The 21806-nt window shown below is 37.8% G+C and overlaps 1 protein-coding gene and 1 pseudogene across 18 annotated transcripts in view; both read right to left on the bottom strand.

The window, feature by feature from the left end:
• The window catches only part of LOC115066185 (synaptic vesicle 2-related protein), a 795221-nt gene that overhangs the window by 366409 nt on the left and 407006 nt on the right, over positions 1 to 21806 (bottom strand). The window lies entirely within an intron of this gene.
• Positions 129 to 258, bottom strand: LOC125777995 (small nucleolar RNA U3; annotated as a pseudogene).

Below are 21806 nucleotides of genomic sequence, written 5' to 3'. Positions count from 1 at the left end.
GCAATATTATGTATATGTTTATGTACATTGCTGTGATAAATTTATTTTCTATTAGTAAGAAAAAAATATTTATTAGTATTGATTTCCAAAAGCACAGAAATGATTCTGTGAATTTATTCATTAAAATCGCCACTCAGAAGTCGTTTTATCCCTTGTAAGCGAGCGATTTTCTTAAATCTCACGCTCCCAGATAAAACGATATACCTCGTCCTCGTGGGTCAATTTCAAAAACCACAGAAATGATTCTGTGTGATTCTGAAAGGCCAACGCAGAGTATTTCAATTAAAAGTCACACAAAATAGTTAAGAATTCGCAGAAAGGCAAACGAAAGAAAAAGAACTATAACTTCAATAATGCACAAGCATACAAACATACATATGCGCACACATGTGAATATGTCACCAACCAAAAATTGAAACATTGTTCTACAAAAACAACAACAGCATAAGCATGGCAACATTGTGTTGTGTTGTTGTGTCGGCCGAGCTGTGCCGAAAGAAACGAACAAACGATCGCCGATTGTCACCGCTTCGCTTGCTGCTCGCACATCTTCGCAGACAAGGTTGCGTTACATTCATATGGATGGAGCGAGGTTGCGCAACTTTGCGTTACTTTTATATGGAAGGTTGCGCAACCAGAATCTATCGCAACCTTTTCCGGCGTCGTATAAGAAGTATAACTTCAATAATAGATACATACATATGTACATAATATTATACAAATATTCTTTAATTGTACAAAAACGTAAAACTAACTCATAAATATAATTAGGCTGTTCACGATAAGGTGGTTATCGGGTTATGTGGTTATGTGATTAAGTAAACAACAACAAAATGTATTATGACAAAATAACCAAAGTTGACCAACCTAGGCTCTTGTTTGCAGATTATGTGGTTGTTTGCTTATTTCCAGTGTTAGAAAGTCGTTGGAATTTTACTAAATGGCAGCACAAAAAATAAATAAAACTAAGCGAATGGCATTTCCATTTAGATTTTCTTATTGGAAAATCTGCTATTAACAGCTGTTTTTTGTTTACAATCAGCAAATTATGCAAGATGTCTGCAAATTTTATTCAAAGCATATTTTGAACCCTTAAAATTCGGATTATTTAATAAGCACATACATTCAATAAAGTCCATTTCCTGAATAGCAGAACTTATTTTAAATTCGATTATTTTGCTTTTTAAACTTTGTTTAGGCATTTTATAAGTTGGAATTTCATTGAACTAAAATTGTAAACAATGAACAGCTGTTTGTTTAAAAATAAGCAAATAACCATACAACATAGGGTGCTCACGGAGCATAGAGGTTATTTTTAATCTAATAATCACATAACCCGATAACCACCTTACCGTGAACAGCCTAAATATAACTCAATTCAACTCACTGATCAAAAGTCAGCGTTCAATAAAATGAATAAAATAAAATGTGTTGCCGAAAGCATCATTCGGTTCAATTTGAGTTGATCGTGTATGAGTAAATGATTAGCGACAAGACGACACGATGAGAGCGTTACGACTACCGCAACAATTTCTATGCAGTTTGTTGTTGTAGCTTGTTTTTGTTATCGTTCTTTTTAGTCAAAATCTTCCTTTCGCTATGACTCACATTACGAGTACATTTTTGTAGTTCATAATTAGTTGCATTTTGTTATTTGATCGATATGGAGGGTATCATTGAAAAAATTCGCGCAAATGGATACCAATTGTCTGCCGACCTAAGGGAAAAAGCAATATTTGGAGCATATTGACAGAAATTGTGAAGGAGGATGGTGTTGCTCTGGATGGATTTTTATACTGCCGGTCTTGTCATAATCTTGTAAAATACTCACCAAAGCAGTCTTCAAATTTAAGCCGACATAAAAGCTGCAAGTTGCTTAAAGAAACAACATTGTTGACTACTGCGAAACCAGAAGAAAAAAAATGCAATTGACACATGTGTGGAAAGGGTGACACAGGACTGCCTGATGCAACAACGGTGATTTGAGTTGGCGGATGAAAAAAAAAAAATTATTAAAGATGAGACAGCCGAGGTTGTCCATAGTGGTGGAGCAACTGCCACAGTTGACTTGTGGACGGACAGTTACGTCCATCGCAACTTTCTTGGTGTCACCTTGCACTACCAAAAAGGTTTAAAATTGGTGGATCTAATTTTAGGTGTTAAGTCAATGAACTTCGAACGTTCAAATAGCACAAACGTTTTAAATAAGTTGAACACTTTGTTTGCTGAATTCGGTATACATACTTTGGACTAAATGAAGTTCGTTACTGATAGAGGCCCAAATATCGCCAAAGTTCTGCAGAACAATATTCGGTTAAACTGTAGCAGCCATTTGCTAGCCAACGTTTTGGAGAATTCGTTTAAGGAATCGATAGAAGTTGCTCAGTTAGTAGAAATGTGCAAAAATATTGTCAAATATTTTAACAAAGCTAACTTATAGCATCATTTACAAATCTCGTTTAAAAACCAATGCCCTACAAGATGGAATTCAAATTTCACAATGTTTAAGTTCAATTGGTTCAGCATTAATGAAATTCTGAAAGAAAAACAAGAAAGGCAGCGATTGTTGCTTATAATCATTTCAACGCTGAAACAATTGGTAGGTTTATGTAGCGATTTCGAAATCATTTTTAAGAAGCTTCAATTTTGCGGTTCTCCATCCCTATGCTTCGTTATACCGTCCATTGAAAAAATGCGGCATATTTGCGCACCACAAGTGGCAGATGTATCGGCTCTGTTAACATTAAAAGAAAAGAATCTTAATAATATTGATGAAATCTGGATTCCAAATATTTGTGTGTGGCAAAAATCTGCTTGTTTATTGTTCGCACCTGCGTTACAAATGCAGCCCACCGATCAAGTCGCAATAGAAAAATTTTGTACTTCAAAAATTAAGTACTTGGACGTCACATTAATAAGTTCTGCTCAAATTAGCCCAAGCACACCAAATTGCGATACTTCAGAATTTTCAGAATTGATGTTTTAAAGTGGTGGAAGATAAAGAACAAACATATCCAAGACTCTCCAAATTTGCACTTAAATTCCACTCAATGTCGGCAAGTAGTGCAGCTGCAGAGCGCGGATTTTCTTTGGCTGGAAACGTGATCACTGAAAAGAGGAACCGTCTTTGCCCAAAATCTGTCGTCAGCCTACTATTTTTAAATTCTTATTATAAAGCTTGATGCAGATGTAAAACATAACTAGGTTTTGCATACTATAAATTTTAAATCAAAATATGTATGTAATATGCGATGCAACCAACGAATATGTTCCTTATTTATTTTAAAATAAAATGAAAACATGAAAATAAACGCTTTGTTGTGAAAACATTTTGATTGTGACCCTCAAAACATACGGCAGAGCAGACAAGGATTACAAGCAACTCAATACGGAAAACATCAAAGAAGAAAAAAATCTAAGAAGAGAAAAACGAGAAGTAACCATAGAGAGAACACATAAGTATTGCTACCCATAAACCCTTGGCAGAGGAATTCCTATTAAATTCTTAATATACATAATTATTTTATGCACATAAGTATGTACATATGTATGTATGTATGTTTTGGGCTAACAATGCAACAAGCAGGATCGCTTTAACATACAAGTATAAGCAAAGGCAGAAGAAAAAAAACAACAAGAACATAACAGTGGATATTTATGTACATATACATATATGTATGTATATCGCGATCCAACTATTTCGCTCCTTTATCTCTCTTACGTTTTCTACCTCTCTTAATATTAAGTTCTCAAAAAAGTCTTGCGGTATTTTCGCTACTTGGCGCTGAAAGCGCATAGTTCTAGTTTTATTCGTCGCATCGGGTCATGCTATACCTTTTTCGAAAGCTCATTTCACGCACTAACACGTGTTTGATTGATTGTCGTTTCTTTTAAGTCGTTCGTGAGTTATAGCGTCGCAAACATGGAGCAAAATAAAGAGAAAATACGGCATATTTTACAGTACTACTACGATAAAGGCAAAAATGCATCTCAAGCCGCCAATAAAATTCGTGCAGTTTATGGACCCAATACAGTTTCTGGTGTAGAGGTGGTCGAAGATGCACCACGCTCCGGAAGGCATGTCGTCGAAAATTGCGATAAAATCGCTGAATTGGTCGAAAGAGACCGGCATAGTAGCAGCCGTAGCATCGGCCAAGAACTGGGCATGAGTCATCAAAAATTCATTTCAATTTCAATAAAAAAAATAAATTCAATAAAAATACCGCAAGACTTTTTAATATTTCAAAAAGGTGTCTCTGCAAGAAAAGTGGTTATCTATGCAATTCGAAATGCCACAATAGTTTGTCTTGCAATAACAAATAAATCCTGTAGATTGTTTCTTTTTGAAATTTTATAATTTTTTTAGATTAAAATTATTAAATTAATTTAAAATTATTAAATTGAAATAAAATTTTAAACTATTTTATCTAATTTTCGTTTTAACTACAGCTCGATGAGACAACTAGTTCTAACTAGGAAAAGCGCGTTATGTCTAAAAACCGGTTTTAACTGTAACATATACAAGTAATATTTTTTATTAAGTAATATTTTTTATTATTTCACAGCACAACGAACCACAACCTTGCGAGTTGGATGATAAATCTCAGTGCAGAGGTAAAGAGATGTCCAACTATTCTCTCATTGGAAGTGAGAGAACAATTACTAAACGTCAAAACCTCCTGAACTTTGGCGGTTTATGGAGTTCAGGAGGTTTTGACGTTTAGCAATTGGAAACGAGCGATGGCCAGATTGAAATCTTACCAAAAAAATATGTAAACGGAGGGATTTGTTGCATTGTTCGTTGAAAATTAAATAAATTTATGAAATTTAAATGTACATATTTGTTGAAACGTTTTGTAATTTGAAGCATCATAGTATTACATATTTTGGAAAATGATTAAAAACATTTAATGATTGAGAGCTAACAAGCTTAAATTAAATCCTTTTATTGGGTATTGAAAGTTCAAAAGTCAGTTGTTCCAATATACTTTAAAAAGATTTAAATAGCTTCATCATATAATAAATAAATACTAGTAATTTTTATTCGTACTAAATGTTGGGTACGAAGGATTTCAGGCCCATCAGTCTCTCCTCGTTTTTACTAAAGACTTTGGAGAGGCTGATGGACTGGTATCTAAGGAGGCGCATTCCGAGGGACTATCTATCAGGAGCGCAACATGCGTATCGTAAAGGAAGGTCAGTGGACACTGCCTTGCACACTATCGTGTCGTGGCTTGAGGAAGCAATTGAGGGCAAGGACTTCGCGGTTGGGACCTTCCTCGATATTGAGGGAGCTTTCAACAATGTCCTGCCAGAGGCAGTCGTAGCTGCACTAGACGGTCTTGGGGTTGAATCGAACCTCAAGCACCTCATTTTCAGTCTTCTGTGCGACAGAGTGGTCGAAGCAGAATGGGGCAGCGCGAGCGCGCGGCGCAGTGTGAGCAGGGGAACCCCGCAAGGGGGGGTTCTTTCTCCTCTTTTATGGATCCTAGTCGTTAACGACCTGCTCAAAAAGCTACAGGATCTTGGTTGTCAGGTGATTGCCTATGCAGACGATGTAGCACTTATGGTGAAAGGAAAGTTTCTAAGCACCGTGTATGAGTTGACCCAGGGATATCTCAGCGTTGTAACGAAATGGGCGGTCGATAATAGACTTGCCATCAATCCAAATAAAACAGAAATGGTTTTATTTAGCAGAAGGTACAAGATCCCGGAGGCGCCGTTACCGCTATTGGGAGGTATCCGCTTGCAACCAGCGGATGCAGTGAAGTATTTAGGGCTCATCCTGGATAAGAAGCTTTCATGGAAGCCGAATATCGAGGAGAGAGCCAAAAAGGCATCGATTGCCTTATATTGCTGCAGAGGAGCTATTGGCAAGAGGTGGGGCCTCTCACCGAAAGTGGTATTCTGGCTCTATGACACCATAGTCAAGCCCATAATGTTCTATGGAGTCTTTATGTGGTGGAGGGCTTTGCAGAAGACCACACTTGCAAAGAAACTTGAGAGCGTTCAACGAGCTGCGCTCATCAGCATGTTCGGTGCATTAAGGTCCACCCCAACCATCGCACTTAATGCAATCCTGAACATAACTCCGGTGGATATTGCCGGAAGGTGTATGGCCGCAAAGGTGGCTATTAGGCTCAGAGAGTCTGGGTTCCTAAGGGGGCGTGCATCTGAGCACTCGGATATCCTCACAAGCTTTGACTTCATACCGGATCATCTAGATCATGGAGTCGCCATATCGAACTCCGGTGGCTCCTTCTCTGCACATATACCGACAAGGGAGGTTTGGCAGGGAAGAAGTCGCTGGAGGAGAGGGGCAGTAAGCTTCTTTACGGATGGGTCGAAGATTGGGGGGAAGGTCGGTGGAGGGGTCTACTGTCGGGAGCTCTCCATAAAATCCAGCTTCAGACTTCCCGACTATTGCAGCGTTTTCCAGGCTGAGGTTGCAGCCATCAAGGTGGCAGCAGACATGCTGCTCAAAAGAGTGTCTACCTTCAGGGAAGTGACCATTCACTCAAATAGCAGAGCGGCGATACTAGCCTTGAACGCGTTCACAGTGCGTTCAAGGTTGGTCGAAGAGTGTCTGGCATCACTGTCTCTGGCGGCGAGTGCTTTTATTATAAGACTGGTGTGGGTGCCGGGCCACAGCGGAATTGTAGGTAACTGCAAGGCTGATGAGCTGGCACGGAAAGGCACCCTAGAATCGCTATCGGTAGAATGGGAACGGGTAGGTGCTCCTGCATCCTCCTGTTCTCTACTACTGGATGGCTGGGCCTCGCGACTGCTCGGTCAGCGATGGTCCAGCATTGGTACCTGTGCGGTCGCAAAGGCCTTTTGGCCCAAGATAGACCGCAGAAGATCTGGTGATCTCTTTGCCCTCAGTAAGGCTAGCCTCTCATTAATGATGGGGCTCCTAACGGGCCACTGCCCTATTGGCATACATGCTGTAAGACTGGGAATCTTACCGGACGCCGCATGCAGAAGCTGCTTGGAGGAGGATGCAGTAGAAACCAGCCAGCACTTCCTTCTTGACTGTCCTGCTTATGGGAGGTCAAGACTTAGACACTTGGGGGCACATAGCTTCAAAACACCCGCCGACTTGGCGAGCATAGAAATAAAGCGTCTCTGTAGATTTGTATTGGATACTAAACGGTTTGCCGATATCTAAGTCCGAACACGGGAGTTCGTTTTTCAATGGCTTCACAAAGGACTAATTCTACTAGTCCATGTGCGATCTCTTGATCAGCCATCTAACCTAACCTAACCTAACCTAAATGTTGGGTGTTGGGTTGATAAATGCCCAAAAATTATTATTTTGTTCAATCTGGCCATAATGGAAAACGTTATAAAAACGCTAATTTTGAAGCGCTCTCACACTGGAATAAGTTGGACATCCCTTTATACCTGTGTCAGTGAGTCGTGACAAACGCGACTGAACAAACGGCGCCGCTTATTGTACGGGACCGCTTTCAATGGCGAAAATGCTGAATTGAAGCACGTTGGCAATGTTGTATTCGATGCTTTTGCTGAATATTTTGGGGTTATTATTATTTTTTTCTTTTTGCGTTCTTATCTCAAAAGATACACGTACTAAGAAATAATATACAAATTAATCGCGAGTATATCGCAGATACGTTTAACTGATACACGGTAAAACAAAATAAAAATCAATAATTATATACAAATACTAGCTGGCCCCGCAGCCGTTGTCCTGCGTGAAATTATGTGTTTTGAAATGAAAAGAAAGTTGAATTTATCATTTCATTTTTTTTTTCAATGTAACGCAGCTTGATAAACAAAATTCTTTGGTTTCTGTTCCGGTGTACAGAAAAGATGGCTTTCCAACTCGTGTGCACGCCACGTATATCTAGCCGTGTGAAAAACATAGAATTTCCAAACTTATTGCACACACTATGCGACTATCCTTGTGTCCTGTTGAGTGTCATCTCAAATGCAATTTTCGCTGGAAACTGAAATGGCAAATCGTTGGAACTCAAAGAAATTCGTTGAATCAAGCATTCAGCCCTTTGTATTCGATAGCTGCGTCACAATCAGTCGGGTTCCATTACATAGTTTCGGCGCTTGCAGATTGCAAAACATAATAACGACAGATCAAACTTTGAGACGCAAATGATGCGGTGGCATACCAAGCCTCTCCAAAGAATTTAGAAACTCCACTGGATAATTCACGGCGACGTCTTCAATGGAAAGACGATCGGTCGATTTGTATGAGCGCAAGTCTTCCGGAATTTGACTTTGAATCTTCCAGTTTAAGTCAAGAACATCTGTATTTTTTGGCAGTTAATATTGCGCGTGCATTTAAGGAATCATAGTTAAAATAATTTGGCCAATGTCCGAAGATTGGTGATGAGTTCATCTTTCGTGAATTGATAAACCGCAGATGGAATTGATATCAAACCACCGGAAGCATCAACCGGAATTGACCCATTTCCAATTTTTAGCGAATACGATGTAAAATGTCTTCGACAATGTCATTTTTGTTCGTATCTCATAATTGACGCGGATTTAAAGGCTGATATGGTGAAATGATTATCGCGAAAAGTGTGGGAACTTCAGTGGCATTCGAAGTAGCTATCGCATCGTCCAACATTTGTTTCCACTGATTATCGTGTTCCAGCAATTGTAATTGCACACACCATACCATTCACAGTACGCAATACGCCGCGTACATTAATCAGTAGCAACCGAAGGTAGAAGCAATCATCGTTTTTTGGGTGGGTTGTGTAAATTCATCCTAATGCATTAGTTGAGAACACACCTGAATGTCCATCTACTGTTCGGTCTTGCTTTCAGCGTAACTATTTCTTCGACGATGCATTCCATGAATGCAAGGTATTTTCAAATAGAGCAATGTTCTCGTAAGCGGATCACTGACGAAAGTTGAGAAAAAAACTCGTCAATGTTAGTTTTGTTGTTGGCGGTGTTACCACCGGCTGTAATGTATTCTCTGGGCTGAAATAAACTCTTTGGCCAATCTCCATATTAACTGCGAGACACACAACAATCGGAAACCGTTCATGAATTGCAAAAGTAAATATCCTACAAAGCGCTTTATTGCAGTTCACGTATGGACCGTATCGTTTAAGACCATTAAGCGCCATGTTGCTTCCCTTGGTGACGTACTTACAAACGTATTTTATAGATTACACCAAACTGCAATACTAAACATTGATATGAGTTTAGAATGTGAATTAGACAACAGTGGAGAATATAGTACGATCCATATGTTGTCAACTTCGATATTCACTACTCTAAGTTGTATGGTCGTCTGATGAGCTACGACGATGGAGTGGATATCCATCATTTCCAGTTTGCGATTCCGAAAGAAAAGCAAGCGGATAGTGTTTCGTGCATTTATTGTTAGACATATAAACCGAAAAGGGATTGTAGTGTCCGCAAGGTCCATGAACCATATTGCTTTCCACCACTTCATATAATACTGGATCTTTCACACGTAAAGTTTTCACTGAATAATTTTCAATTGTTCAATTCACAACCTGTCGTAAAGCATCGTAAATCGTAATAGTAATAATTTTTCTCTTGAATAGCCGGAATAAAAAAGCAAGCGATCGAGACTGAACTATTCAAATAATTTCCAAATCAAAATATTGAAAAACAAAACAGAAATTGAAAAAAAATGTTTTTGGAAAAAAGTTACTTTTTGGAATTATCCAATTTGCCGACTTTTCATGAAAAGTATAAGATGTTTTTATTTCTAAACCTTCCTTAATCCACAACGAACAACCTCTTAAAATTTCATCAATATTGGTTCAGCCGTTCTCTTAGCGTTACTAACGAACAAACATTCATTCGTTTGTATGAGAAAAAGAAAAGGACTGTTTTTAGGGGTTTTCCGGCAATTATTCGAATAATCCCTGAACCTAAACGAATATTTTAAAAAAAGAATTATCAAATTTCGTTCAGTCGTATTAAAGTTATGAGCGTACATACATTTTGGCGATTCATTTTTACATACATACATATTTATATAGACGAAGATGTAAGGTTGTTTTTATTGTTTTTTTTTTTTTTTGAAGAAATGAAATATTGAAATGATTCCTACAAACATGAATTTTGAACAAATGCTTATGATTTGAAATATAATTTTTGTATTTATGAGTTGTATTAAATTTTGACATAAAGAGATAAAAAGTATCCTATGTCCGTCTCCTGGCTCTAAGCTACCTCCCTACCAATTTTCAGCCAAATCTGTTCTGCCGTTCTTGAGTTATAAGTGATGTAACTAACACGACTTTCTTTTATATATATAGATTTTTTGATTTTGACGATTGGTGAATACGTGTTCGCAAATTTATATAACTCAATTAATTAATAATAGAAGTTTAAATTCTATTTTTCATTTCAATTTTATTTACACATTTGCTCATATTACCAATTTTTTAATTGTATTTCAAAGCAACATATTTTTAAGCTCAAAGCTTACAATTTAATTCTATAAATGCAATCTGAGAAATCAAAAGAGGTTAAACCAAGAACACCTCAATCATTGGAAATTCCCAAAATGGCTGATGATGATAAATCACAAAGCACACCTGCAGAAGCTGCACGCTCAAAGCAGGGTGCCAAACAAAAAAGAACCAAAGATAATTCAATGTCAAGGTTCATAACTGAAAGTGACAGTTTTGTTAGATACTGCAAGATTTAATACTTCCCCTATTAATGACAACACAGAATTGGTTCTAAATTAAAAAATTCAAAGCATAGATAGCATATGTACATACACGCCTTCTGGCAGCATACGATACAGTACTAGATACTGACGATGCTGAACTCTAATATAATAGCTTCGGCGTCAGCTAAATATAAAAACTGCCTCGAACAATACGAAATTACGAAGGCAGTGATATTAGACCAAATAAATTTATTAAGGCCATGTGGAGCCACTACTCCTCCTCTGAGAGTAGTTACGACTCAAAAAGAAGACCTATATACAGCTATATTCTTCACAAGTACCAGCTTGTGATACTGAGGTTTTTCACGGAGGTTATGATCAACGGCCGTCCTTCCGGGACATGTTCACCCCCGTATACATAAACCACCCCAAACTTTCACAAGCTTAAAAGCTGTACCATCTTAGGTACAAAACAAAAGGGGAAGCAGGCAGTATCGTCAAGCGTTTCGAAAACTTTAATCTGGCTTGGGAAGCATTGGTCGAAAAATACTAAAATGAAAGAGTATTGGTAGATAACCAAATAACAATTTCAATGAATTTACCAAAAATTCAACAAGAAACCAGCCAATTTCAAAAACTATACTCGACAGTGACTAATTGTTTATCTGTGTTAGAAACACAGAAGATTTCCACAGAATCGTGGGACCCTATCCTAGTAAATATTTGTGCAGCAACACTGCCTGATGCTGCTTTGCTACGATGGGAGCAATCACTAGTAGCAAGAAAGAAATCGCCAAAATGTCATCAAATGAAAGAATTCTTAACAACTCAGGACGAAATAGCTGAGCGAGTTGACAAAAAAATAGTCAAGCCAAAAAATAATCAAAATGACTCGATTAAAAAGATTAAAAACTTTTTTAAAAAAGCCATATAAGAGGCACGCTAATAGAAGCCAAACATTTGTGACAAATGAAACAAATCATTGGCAATCATTATGTGAAATATGTATGTAAAGGAGGTCACAATATAAGATCTTGCGAGATCTGTCTGTTTCAGATAGGAACAATCTTGTCCGACAACATAAGCTTTGCATCAACTGTCTGTCCAATTCTCACGGGACAAAAGACTGTGAAAGCAAATTCAATTGTGTGTACTGTCAACGAAGACACCACTCATTGCTTTATATCACAAATTTTCAAAATATGAAGCAAAATCAATTTTATAAAACCACCGGGTTAGTCACTACAACCAAAAGTGGTAATTCCGAAATCTCAAATCCCGAAAAACTGGAAGAACCATGTTGCTCTAAAGCAACAAAAATGGAAAAAGCTATACCATATGAAAAAGTATCTAAAGGTAGATATTTATTTTTATATCTGCCACATCACGGGGTAATATGACCTGATAAAATCACAACAAAAGTACGAGTGGTTTTCAATGCCTCAAAGTGTACACGCTCAGGCAAATCACTCAACGACGTACTATACACTGGCCCAACCTTACAACCTGATCTCAAGCTGCTAATACTAAATTGGCGCATGTTTAAATATGTTTTTAATGGGGATGTAGAGAAAATGTACAGACAGATTCTAGAACATAAAGATGACCACGATTTACAGCGTATAGTCTTTCGCAAATCAAGTAATAGTTCAATCAGCGACTACAAACTTAAAACCGTCACCTTGGATGATATTCTATCAGGTAGCCACAGCCAGTCATTAGCGTGCGAGTCACTATTTCAAGTGTTCAAAGCACTAAATTCAGCAGGATTCCCCTTAAAGAATCAAATCATCCCGAAATAATAAAAAACATCAAAAAGGAAGACTTATTAGATACAGATTTCCTTAAATTTGAAACGACCTGCACAACAAAAACCCTAAGGATTCAATGGAATGCGGTAACAGATCAATTCTCGTATACAATTGAGTCAATATCTGCAATGTCCGCCATAACCAAATGCCAAATACTTTCCTCGGTGGCAAAACTTTTCGACCCGCAGGATGGCTTTCGCCAATAATGATTCAAGCAAAAATCCTCATTCAAGAATTGTGGCAAGATGGCACTGAATGGGATGAACAGGTAAAACCTGTACGTTTAACAAATTGGGTACAATTTGCTAACAATTTACATACTATATCAGAAATTCGAATCCCTCGATGGGTAAATTTCACCCCTAACATTAACACAGAATTACACGGTTTCTGTGATGCCTCTGAAAAGGCTTATTGCGCAACAGTTTACGTACGCACACAGTACGAGAACAAAATATCTGCACACCTCTTGGTAGCCAAAGCCAAAGTTGCACCTTTGAAGACACTCAGTCTGCCACGGCTTGAACTGAATGGTGCTCTTCTGTTAGCAAAATTAATTTCAATAGTTCAAACCCATCTGAAATTAACCGATCATAAAATGTACCTTTAGTCAGACTCAGAAATAGTTTTAGCAAGGTTAGAAAAACGAACCTATAACTGGAAAATCTATGTATCGAACCGCATATCTCAAATCTTAGACTTAGTTGGCTCAGCAAAATGGCAACATGTTGCAAGTGCAGATAACCCAGCGGATCTTGGGTCAAGAGGTTGCAAACCACTTCACCTCACCAGTACACTCTGGTGGAACGGTCCCACATGGCTAACAGAATCACAAGAATTCTGGCCAAAGTCTCCTGCTCGGAATATCATACCTCCGGAAAGTCGGAAAATAGAAAATTTTCATATCAGTCTAGAAGAGAATGATATTCTCCACCGATTTTCATCATTTCCTAGAGCACTAAGAGTAGTCGCTTACATGCACAAATTCATCCGAAGACTTAAACAAAAAATTAAAGAAGTACCAAATGATCCTTGCGTACAACTAAGGCATTCCGACTTGCAACATGCCAAGGTCAGTCTAATCTTTTATACACAAACTCGCTATTTCAGCAAAGAGAGGTCAAAGTTGCTTGAATCCACTTCTCGTCCTAAACCCATTCGTGGACACTAAGGGATTAATAAGGGCAAATGGAAGATTAGCGAATTCAAGCCTCAGTTACAACGAACGACATCCCATTATTATACCTGAGAAATCGCGTTTTACTCATTTATTATACCCTGAACAGGGTATATTAAGTTTGTCACGATGTTTGTAACACCCAGTAGGAAGCGTCGGAGACCCTATAAAGTATATACATATGTATATAAATGATCAGTATGTTGAGCTGAGTCGATTTAGCCACGTCCGTCAGTCAGTCTGTCTGTCTGTATACTTATATACGAACAAGTCCCTCAGTTTTTAAGATATCCTTTTGAAATTTTGCAAACGTCATTTTCTCTTCAAGAAGCTGCTCATTTGTCTTTGTAGCTGCCATATAAACTGAACGATCGGAATCAAGTTCTTGTATGGTAGATTATATTCTAGAGCAACAATGTAATCTCCGAAGAAATTGTTCAGATCGGTTAACTATAGCATATAGCTGTGAAGGGTATTTAGCTTCGGTGCAACCGAAGTTAACGTTTTTTCTTGTTTTTAATATATCTTGTCCAGCTTCGACTACATGTCGAACGACGCGGATTTCCGTCAAAGATTAAGAACTGTCCCGTAAAAAATTGACCCTTTTATTCCTTAAGATTGTGACGTACCTGTTTATGGCATTAGTCTCAATGGGGACTTGTTTTTTTCTATATAATCTGACGATTAACAAAATGTATAACATTTGGTGTCAAGACTTCAAACTATTAAGATGTCTAGCAATCAAGAAAAAGTGCGCGAATTGGTTTTGTCCACTTACCTGGAAAATCCAGAATTAAAATATTCAGTTATAGCTAAAAAAAACTGGAGCATCGGAAAGTACTGTCAAAAGGGTTGTTTCGAATTACAAAAAGGGTGTACCTACTATACGAAAAAAGGTTCGGGTAGAAAACCAGATGCAGAAGGAAATTTGGCAAAAAGAGTGAAGGAAGTTTTTAAGCAGAATCCCAACACTTCAGTACGAGATGTTGCTGTTAAAGCAGGTACCTCTAAAAGTACTGTACAAAGGATAAAGTGTGATAGTAAGCTAAAGACATATAGAGTTCAAAGAGTGCCAGATCGTTCCGATGAAAAGCAATTGGTTCCTCAAAAACGAGCTCGAAATTTGTATGAAGGATACCTAACAAAATTTGACTGTTGCGTGTTGGACGACGAAACCTACGTTAAGGCAGATTTCAAACAGTTACCGGGGCATGAATATTATACCTGTATGAAGAAGGGGCAAGTACAGAGAAAATTTAAGGATAAGAAAATTACCAAATTTCCCAAGCAGTATATGGTTTGGCAAGCGATATGTACTTGCGGTTTGAGAAGCAGTTTTTTTGTAACACAGGGCACAATCAATTCAAAAATTTATATTAGCGAGTGCCTTCAAAAACGTATTTTGCCATTTATACGCGAATATGAGGGTACTGTAATGTTCTGGCCTGATTTAGCAACCTCTCACTATTCTACAGCTACCATGGAGTGGTATGAAAGCAATAATGTCAATATTGTTCCAAGAAAAGCGAATCCACTTAATTGCCCAGAGCTTCGACCTTTTGAGAGATATTGGGCTCTAATGAAATCGAATCTCCGGAAGAGTAAAGGTACTGCAAAAAATTTACAAGATTTTAGAAATAAGTGGCGAAGGTCGTACGGTACTATCGATGAAAACACTGTACAAAACATAATGAAGGGCCTTAAGAAAAAAGTAAGAAATTTTTACAGAAAATAAATACTTGTTAAATGTTATTTATAATTTGTAATCTCTATAGTACTCATTAAAAAAAAATAAAACAAGACTTTGAAAAAATTCTTTGGTTTTCTTGTTATTAATGAAAAACGAAGGGTAAATTTTTTACGGGACAGTCCTTATGAGCGACAATGAGAAAAACTTTATCGGAGCTTAAAGAGCTAGATCCCTCCGATTTCACAGCCATTACACCTGGACACTTCCTCAGAGGAGTTCCTCTTCTCGCCATACCTGACACAGATGGAGACTCACTCACTTTAATAAATCGATGGAAAGGAATCAAGATTCTTCATCACGACTTCATCCACAGATGGAGGGAGGGCTATCTTAAAGATCTCCATAAGAGATATCAATGGAAAACAGTCCAGAAGGAACCCAGTACAAGCGAATGCGTCATCGTACAGGACGAATGCCTCCCCCAACCGAATGGCGACTAGGCCGCATTGAAACATCGGGGACGAGATGGTCGTATAAGAGTAGTAGATGTACGAACACAAACTGGCCTACTAACTCGACCACTAGTGAAATTGTGTTTCCTTCCAAATACCGAAAAAGCGGTCACCGAAAACAAGCGAACGCAAACGCATACATAAAATCATGCAATAATTAATTCAAAATACACCATTTTACAATCCGTTCGTACAAACCAAAAACCTAATGAACGCGATTAATGATGGACAACTGAATACATACATAAGTTAAAGAACTGTGGGGACACACCAAATCTGGCACCAATTCGGTGTAGTAAAATACCCCTTTTCGGACATCTCCTGTTGATTACCGAAGCAGAATGACTGAATCGCGTAAAAGCACATTTTCGATTCTTTCGTTTTCGGAAGGCTACGCTTGCCCAGTACTGGTGTTGCAGAACGTCTAACCCTACTTCTTCAATTGTACTTTGCGGAAAATAAATCGAAAATTCTTAGTTTAAAAGCCGCTTAATAACTATTTAATAGAATATGTTTGTAATCATATTAATTATAAATAAAATTTGTTAAAAGACTTGTTAAAAAATTAACTGGCGCCCGAGCAGGGATCGGTACGTGTAACGATACGGCAAAACGTCCAGTAAGTTCGCGGCTTGCAATAAAATTTGCAGCAACCGGTTAAATCGTAGAGTGTAAAAAAACGCACAACTCGCTAAAAATAAATATCGTATAAACTACGATCACGGCCGGTCTCTAAGTCTTGTAGGCAAGGCCGCAGGACACCCCCAAGAAGGTATGCATCGCAGGAGCCTGAGTAGTAACAGGAAGGTTACAAAAAGGATGAAATCTGGATCGTCGAAGGAAGGAGATGCACCATTAACCCTAGTATTGTAAAATTAATATAAATTAAATTTATCACCAAAAATTATTATTATTATTGAAAAATTAATTAAATTATTAATTATTATTGAAATCAATTGGAAATTGATATAAAAAATTCAAACGTTACGATTTTTGTAAACAGCCAACAAAAATTCGGGCTTTATTTCAGAAATTTGCATAAAATTTGTTAATACTTTTAAACAATTTACTCATTCTCTGAACCATAATTAAATTGATAATTGCGTGATTATTTTATGGGCAATGCAAACAACCTAATCAGGCCTTCAAGACTTAGCGCATCCACAACACAAAACAGAATTATGGTCGAAAACGTTGACCGAGCTGCACTTGCAGCCACGATTAGTGAAATTATAGCGCAGCAATTATCAGGATTATTAAGGCGACAGAATTCACCGGAGGAATTCGCCAATGTAGCCGATCATGTGATCGCCCCAGAACATGTCAGGAATCTAGGTGGCTTAGATAGGGTACCAGACATAGTGAAAACAATACGTGAGTTTTCAGGTGACCCATCAGAATTCAGTTCATGGAAAAAGGGAGTAGATCGTATCCTAGAAGCATATAGTGCTTCTCAAGGTACATAAAATACTATAGTATCTTACACACCATACGGAATAAGATAATAGGGCATGCCGATATGGCATTGGAATCCTAACCCCACTTAATTGGTTAGCTATTTCCAAATGCCTGACATTACATTATGCGGACAAACGTGACATAAATACTTTAGAATACCAAATTACTATGTTAGTCCAAGCCTCTAATCAATCAGTAGAGGAATTCTACCAGACAGTTTATAAGCACTTATCCCTAATTTTGAATAAAATTGGTTGTATGGGGTTAGGTAGAGAAGCTGGACAACTAATGACAAAAATGTACAGAGACAAAGCTCTAGATACTTTTGTACGAGGGTTGCGAGGTGACTTGCCTCACCTATTAGGAATTAAAAAACCAGTAGATTTACCTTCAGAACTCCATTTGTGTTTGAAGTTGGAAAACCAAACTTTTCGTGCAAACCACGCAGCAAACAAAGGACAAACACGCAACTTCAGGAATTCGAATTCCAAATCTGTAGCTGCTGCACGCAACTTACAATTTACAAATAGACAACAATCAGTCCCATCAAGACCCTACCAATACCAACAAAATGGACAACAACCTCCAGTTCCACCAAGACTTTACCAATAGCAGCAATATGAAGTACAACCACCAATCGCACAACCAAGACAGAACTTTAACAATTTCCAACCTACTGGCGCACCTCGACAACCATTCTTAAATAGACAATACCAATACCAGACCCCACCTAGGCCTACGGCACAAAAACCACTGCCTCGTCCAGAATCTATGGACGTGGACCCCAGTATACAAACGAAAATGGTCAATTACATAAATCGACCTGGCTTCGAAGCTGGCAAAAGACCATCTGACCCAGTAGCAGATGTACAGAAAAGACAGAGAAACTTTAACATACAAACCACTAATAAAGAAGAGGAAATGCTATCCGCTGAAACGTACGCTACAACGACAGAATACGAACAAGCAATTACAGATTACGAAAACCATAATGATCTTGAAGAAAATTTGAACGAGTATATATACCAAATAGACGAAGTCGACAACGAAATTCATGATAATAATTATCTAATTTTTTTAGAATAAAGAGTTTCTCCCTTCCATATGTTGTATGCAAGATGAGGAACGGTCAGATTTTAAAAATTTTAATAGACACAGGATCAAATAGGAATTATATCCAACCGAAATTCGTGAACAATCCAATTCTAAATAAAACCATTCAACTCTATTTCCGTAGGAGGCAGCACATTAGTTACACATCATAAAAAAGCAAATATTTTTAACATTCATGACGTAGAAATAAAATTCTTCGTATTACCCTCACTAAAATCCTTCGATGCTATCTTAGGCAACGAAAGTTTAAAAGAGTTAGGCGCCGAAATAAAGATCAGAACTAATGAAAGGGCAGCGATACGAACCTCTTCCAACATTCCGGTTTACTGAAAGACGAAGTGAACAAACAGATAAAATAACTTCTAGAAGACGGAATAATCCGGCCCTCTAGCTCCTCGTATAATTCACCAATGTGGATCGTACCCAAAAAGGCAGATGCCTTAGGTGAGAAAAAATATCCCATGGTTATCGATTACCGTAAACTTAACAAAATAACCATTGCAGATAAATATCCCATTCCTGAAATTAACGAAGTAGTAAAAGTAAAAGTGGTTTTCACCAAATTCACTTAAAAAACAGCGACATAGAAAATACCGCTTTCTCCGTGAATAACGGAAAATACGAGTTTACACGACTCCCATTCGGTCTCAAAAACGCTCCTTCAATTTTTCAACGAGCGTTGGATGACATTTACATATATGACATCATAATATTTAGCAAAGATGATGATACCCACCTAAAAAACTTGGCCACAGTTTTTCAAACTCTACATGATGCTAACATGAAATGTTAGCTGGTTAAATTCGATTTTATGAAGAACAAAGTAGAATTTCTCGGTTTTGTTGTTTCCGATCAAGGAATAGAAACAAAGCCGCAGCGATAATGAACTACCCATGCCCTAGAACTCTGAGGGATTTAAGATCCTTCCTAGGCCTCTCCGGCTATTACAGGAGATTTATACAAAACTACGCTAAATTAGCAAAGGAAAAAATAACTCTCACTATTGGAGAGTGTATGATTACTTCACAACCACAGTTGAAGGGGTAAGATGCAGCTCCATTATGGATACAGGCACTAAACGTAAAAGCGTATGCCAAACCAATAAATGCGGTGCATAGACTCTCAGCAATAAGAGTAACAAGTGCTTTCCGAACTATTTCCAGCGAAGCATCTGAAGTATTAGCTTGAATGCCGCCCATAGACCTCCAGGGTGACGAGCTCACGAGATTATATGAGCTATCAGCGCCAATTATAGAAATCCAAAAGAGAAGAGAGAAAGAAGAGTACAACTATATGTCAGCAACGGTGGCAAACCTCAACTAAAGGAGGTGGACCCACAGACTTATACCTGACATCCATACGTAGATAAGTAGACAACATGGGAACCTGGATTTCCACCTGACCCAAATATTAAGCGGGCATGGGTGCTTCAGAGGCTATATAAATTTCAAATCGACGTCAGTCCGTATTGTTTGTTGTGTACGGAGTCAATTGAAGACTCTGAGTACGTGTTCTTCCATTGTCCTCGGTTTCTAACCATAAGGGGAAAGCTAGAAACAGCTCTGAGAAGTGGAAAGCTGTTCTCGAAGCGGCTACTTCCATCATGACAATATTAAGACAGATACAGCAGAATAGGCGTCAGTCCGTATGTGCTATAGAGGAGACGAAAAATGTCTTGCAACTCCTATGAAGTAATACCTTATCTGATGGTTCCGTGGGAGAGTCTTGAGTTGCGAGTTGGTTAGTTTTAGCGGATTAAAGTCCCATACTCCAGCTTTCGATGCTTCCTCCTACTATATAAACAAAAAAAAAACAACTCACATTCATCACACAACACAACATTCATCGCACAACTTGAATCATCATACCACGCGACGAACCAATCACACCATAATCGTTTTCACCACCCAACCGATCAAAAAGGAGTGGTTAGATCGGGGTGGGCCCAATTTGATTTTTACGCCCGTGTCGTATACACATGCCTCGACAACTCGTCCACCGTTGATCCGCCAATTTTAGTTTTGAAGTTCTGGGCCAAATTTGGAGTCCACATCCGGTCGCGTGTGTGCAGGAGCATCAACAGTGAACATATATATAAATAAAGAATTGTGCAAATATTTTGAAGTTTGTAAAAATATTGAAGTTTTGTCCGCAAAAGGAAATACATACATATGTATATAAATTGCTAAATTTTATATACTAAAATTTGGAAATCTTTAATTTAACTAAAAACACAAAGGGATATATAAACAAAGGTCAGCGTAAGTATACTCCCACATAACCAGTGAAATTAAGTGTAGCGAACACACGGAGTGACAAAAGTGGCAACATAGCTGTTGTCAATTTGTAATAATTGATCATTCTAAAATATTTTTCCGTTCTCTCTGTTTATGATATACATTCTCTGGTTGTGACTTTTCCAGATGCAAAACTCTGGTGAAATATACTTATAATTGGCTGTGGTGAAACTCCCTCATCTCTCCCGAATACCCCTGCGAAAAGTTACGATATCTGAAACGTGAAGCTTCTCTATGATAAACGTTCTCTGTTTATGATATACGTTGTCTGGTTGTGACTTTTCCAGATTTTCTTTTGCTTGTCAAACTCCAATAAGAAAGAAAATGGTAATAGGTTGTCTTACATCTACTGAGAAGCATTTAGCAGGTGGAACAGTCTATTCACTCGACCATCTCACCGCACGTCAACTTCCCGGCAATCTCCGTAAAAAGCTCTTTCGTGTAGAATCAAGCTTTTTTTACTTTAGTTATTGTAAATAATTAAAATTTATTCTTATCACTCTTTAATACACTCCATTTCGCTCTAGGGTTGCCAGAGAAGATAACAATAATTTTGCAAAATAAAATCGCTCCATCAGTGCTGAATGCTTCTTTAGATATTATACCATTGTCTGTAAAATTTCATCTCCATCAATATCTCAAAAACTGAGGGACTAGTTCCAATATATACAGACGAGGCTAAATAGACTTGTCTTTTTAAATATATATTCTATAGGGTCTGCGACGTTTCCTTCCGTGCGTTACAAACGTCGTGCAAACTTTATATAATCCGTTCAGAGTATAAATATGTCATTACAGTAGAAACTCGATTAACCGGACTAATTGTTGTCGATAGGCATTCGGATAATCGAAAATCCGGATAATCGAATGTATGAAGAAAAACAAATAGATATTCATATCCTGCAACGAAAATCAATGTTTATTAAGAAATGAACACTTACTTATGTATGTATGGACATATTTTCTTAGATTACATTACATACGTAATACTAAACTGCAGCATTAATCATGAAGTACAATAAAATATTTAGGTACGTATGTACGAATAATTTGTGTACAATATGTATTTGGTAATCATGAAATAAGTACGT

The sequence above is a fragment of the Bactrocera dorsalis genome, chromosome 3 (genome assembly GCF_023373825.1).
Source record: "Bactrocera dorsalis isolate Fly_Bdor chromosome 3, ASM2337382v1, whole genome shotgun sequence".
NCBI classification, from domain to species: Eukaryota; Metazoa; Arthropoda; class Insecta; order Diptera; family Tephritidae; genus Bactrocera; species Bactrocera dorsalis.
This window is presented reverse-complemented; position numbering and strand designations above follow the sequence as displayed.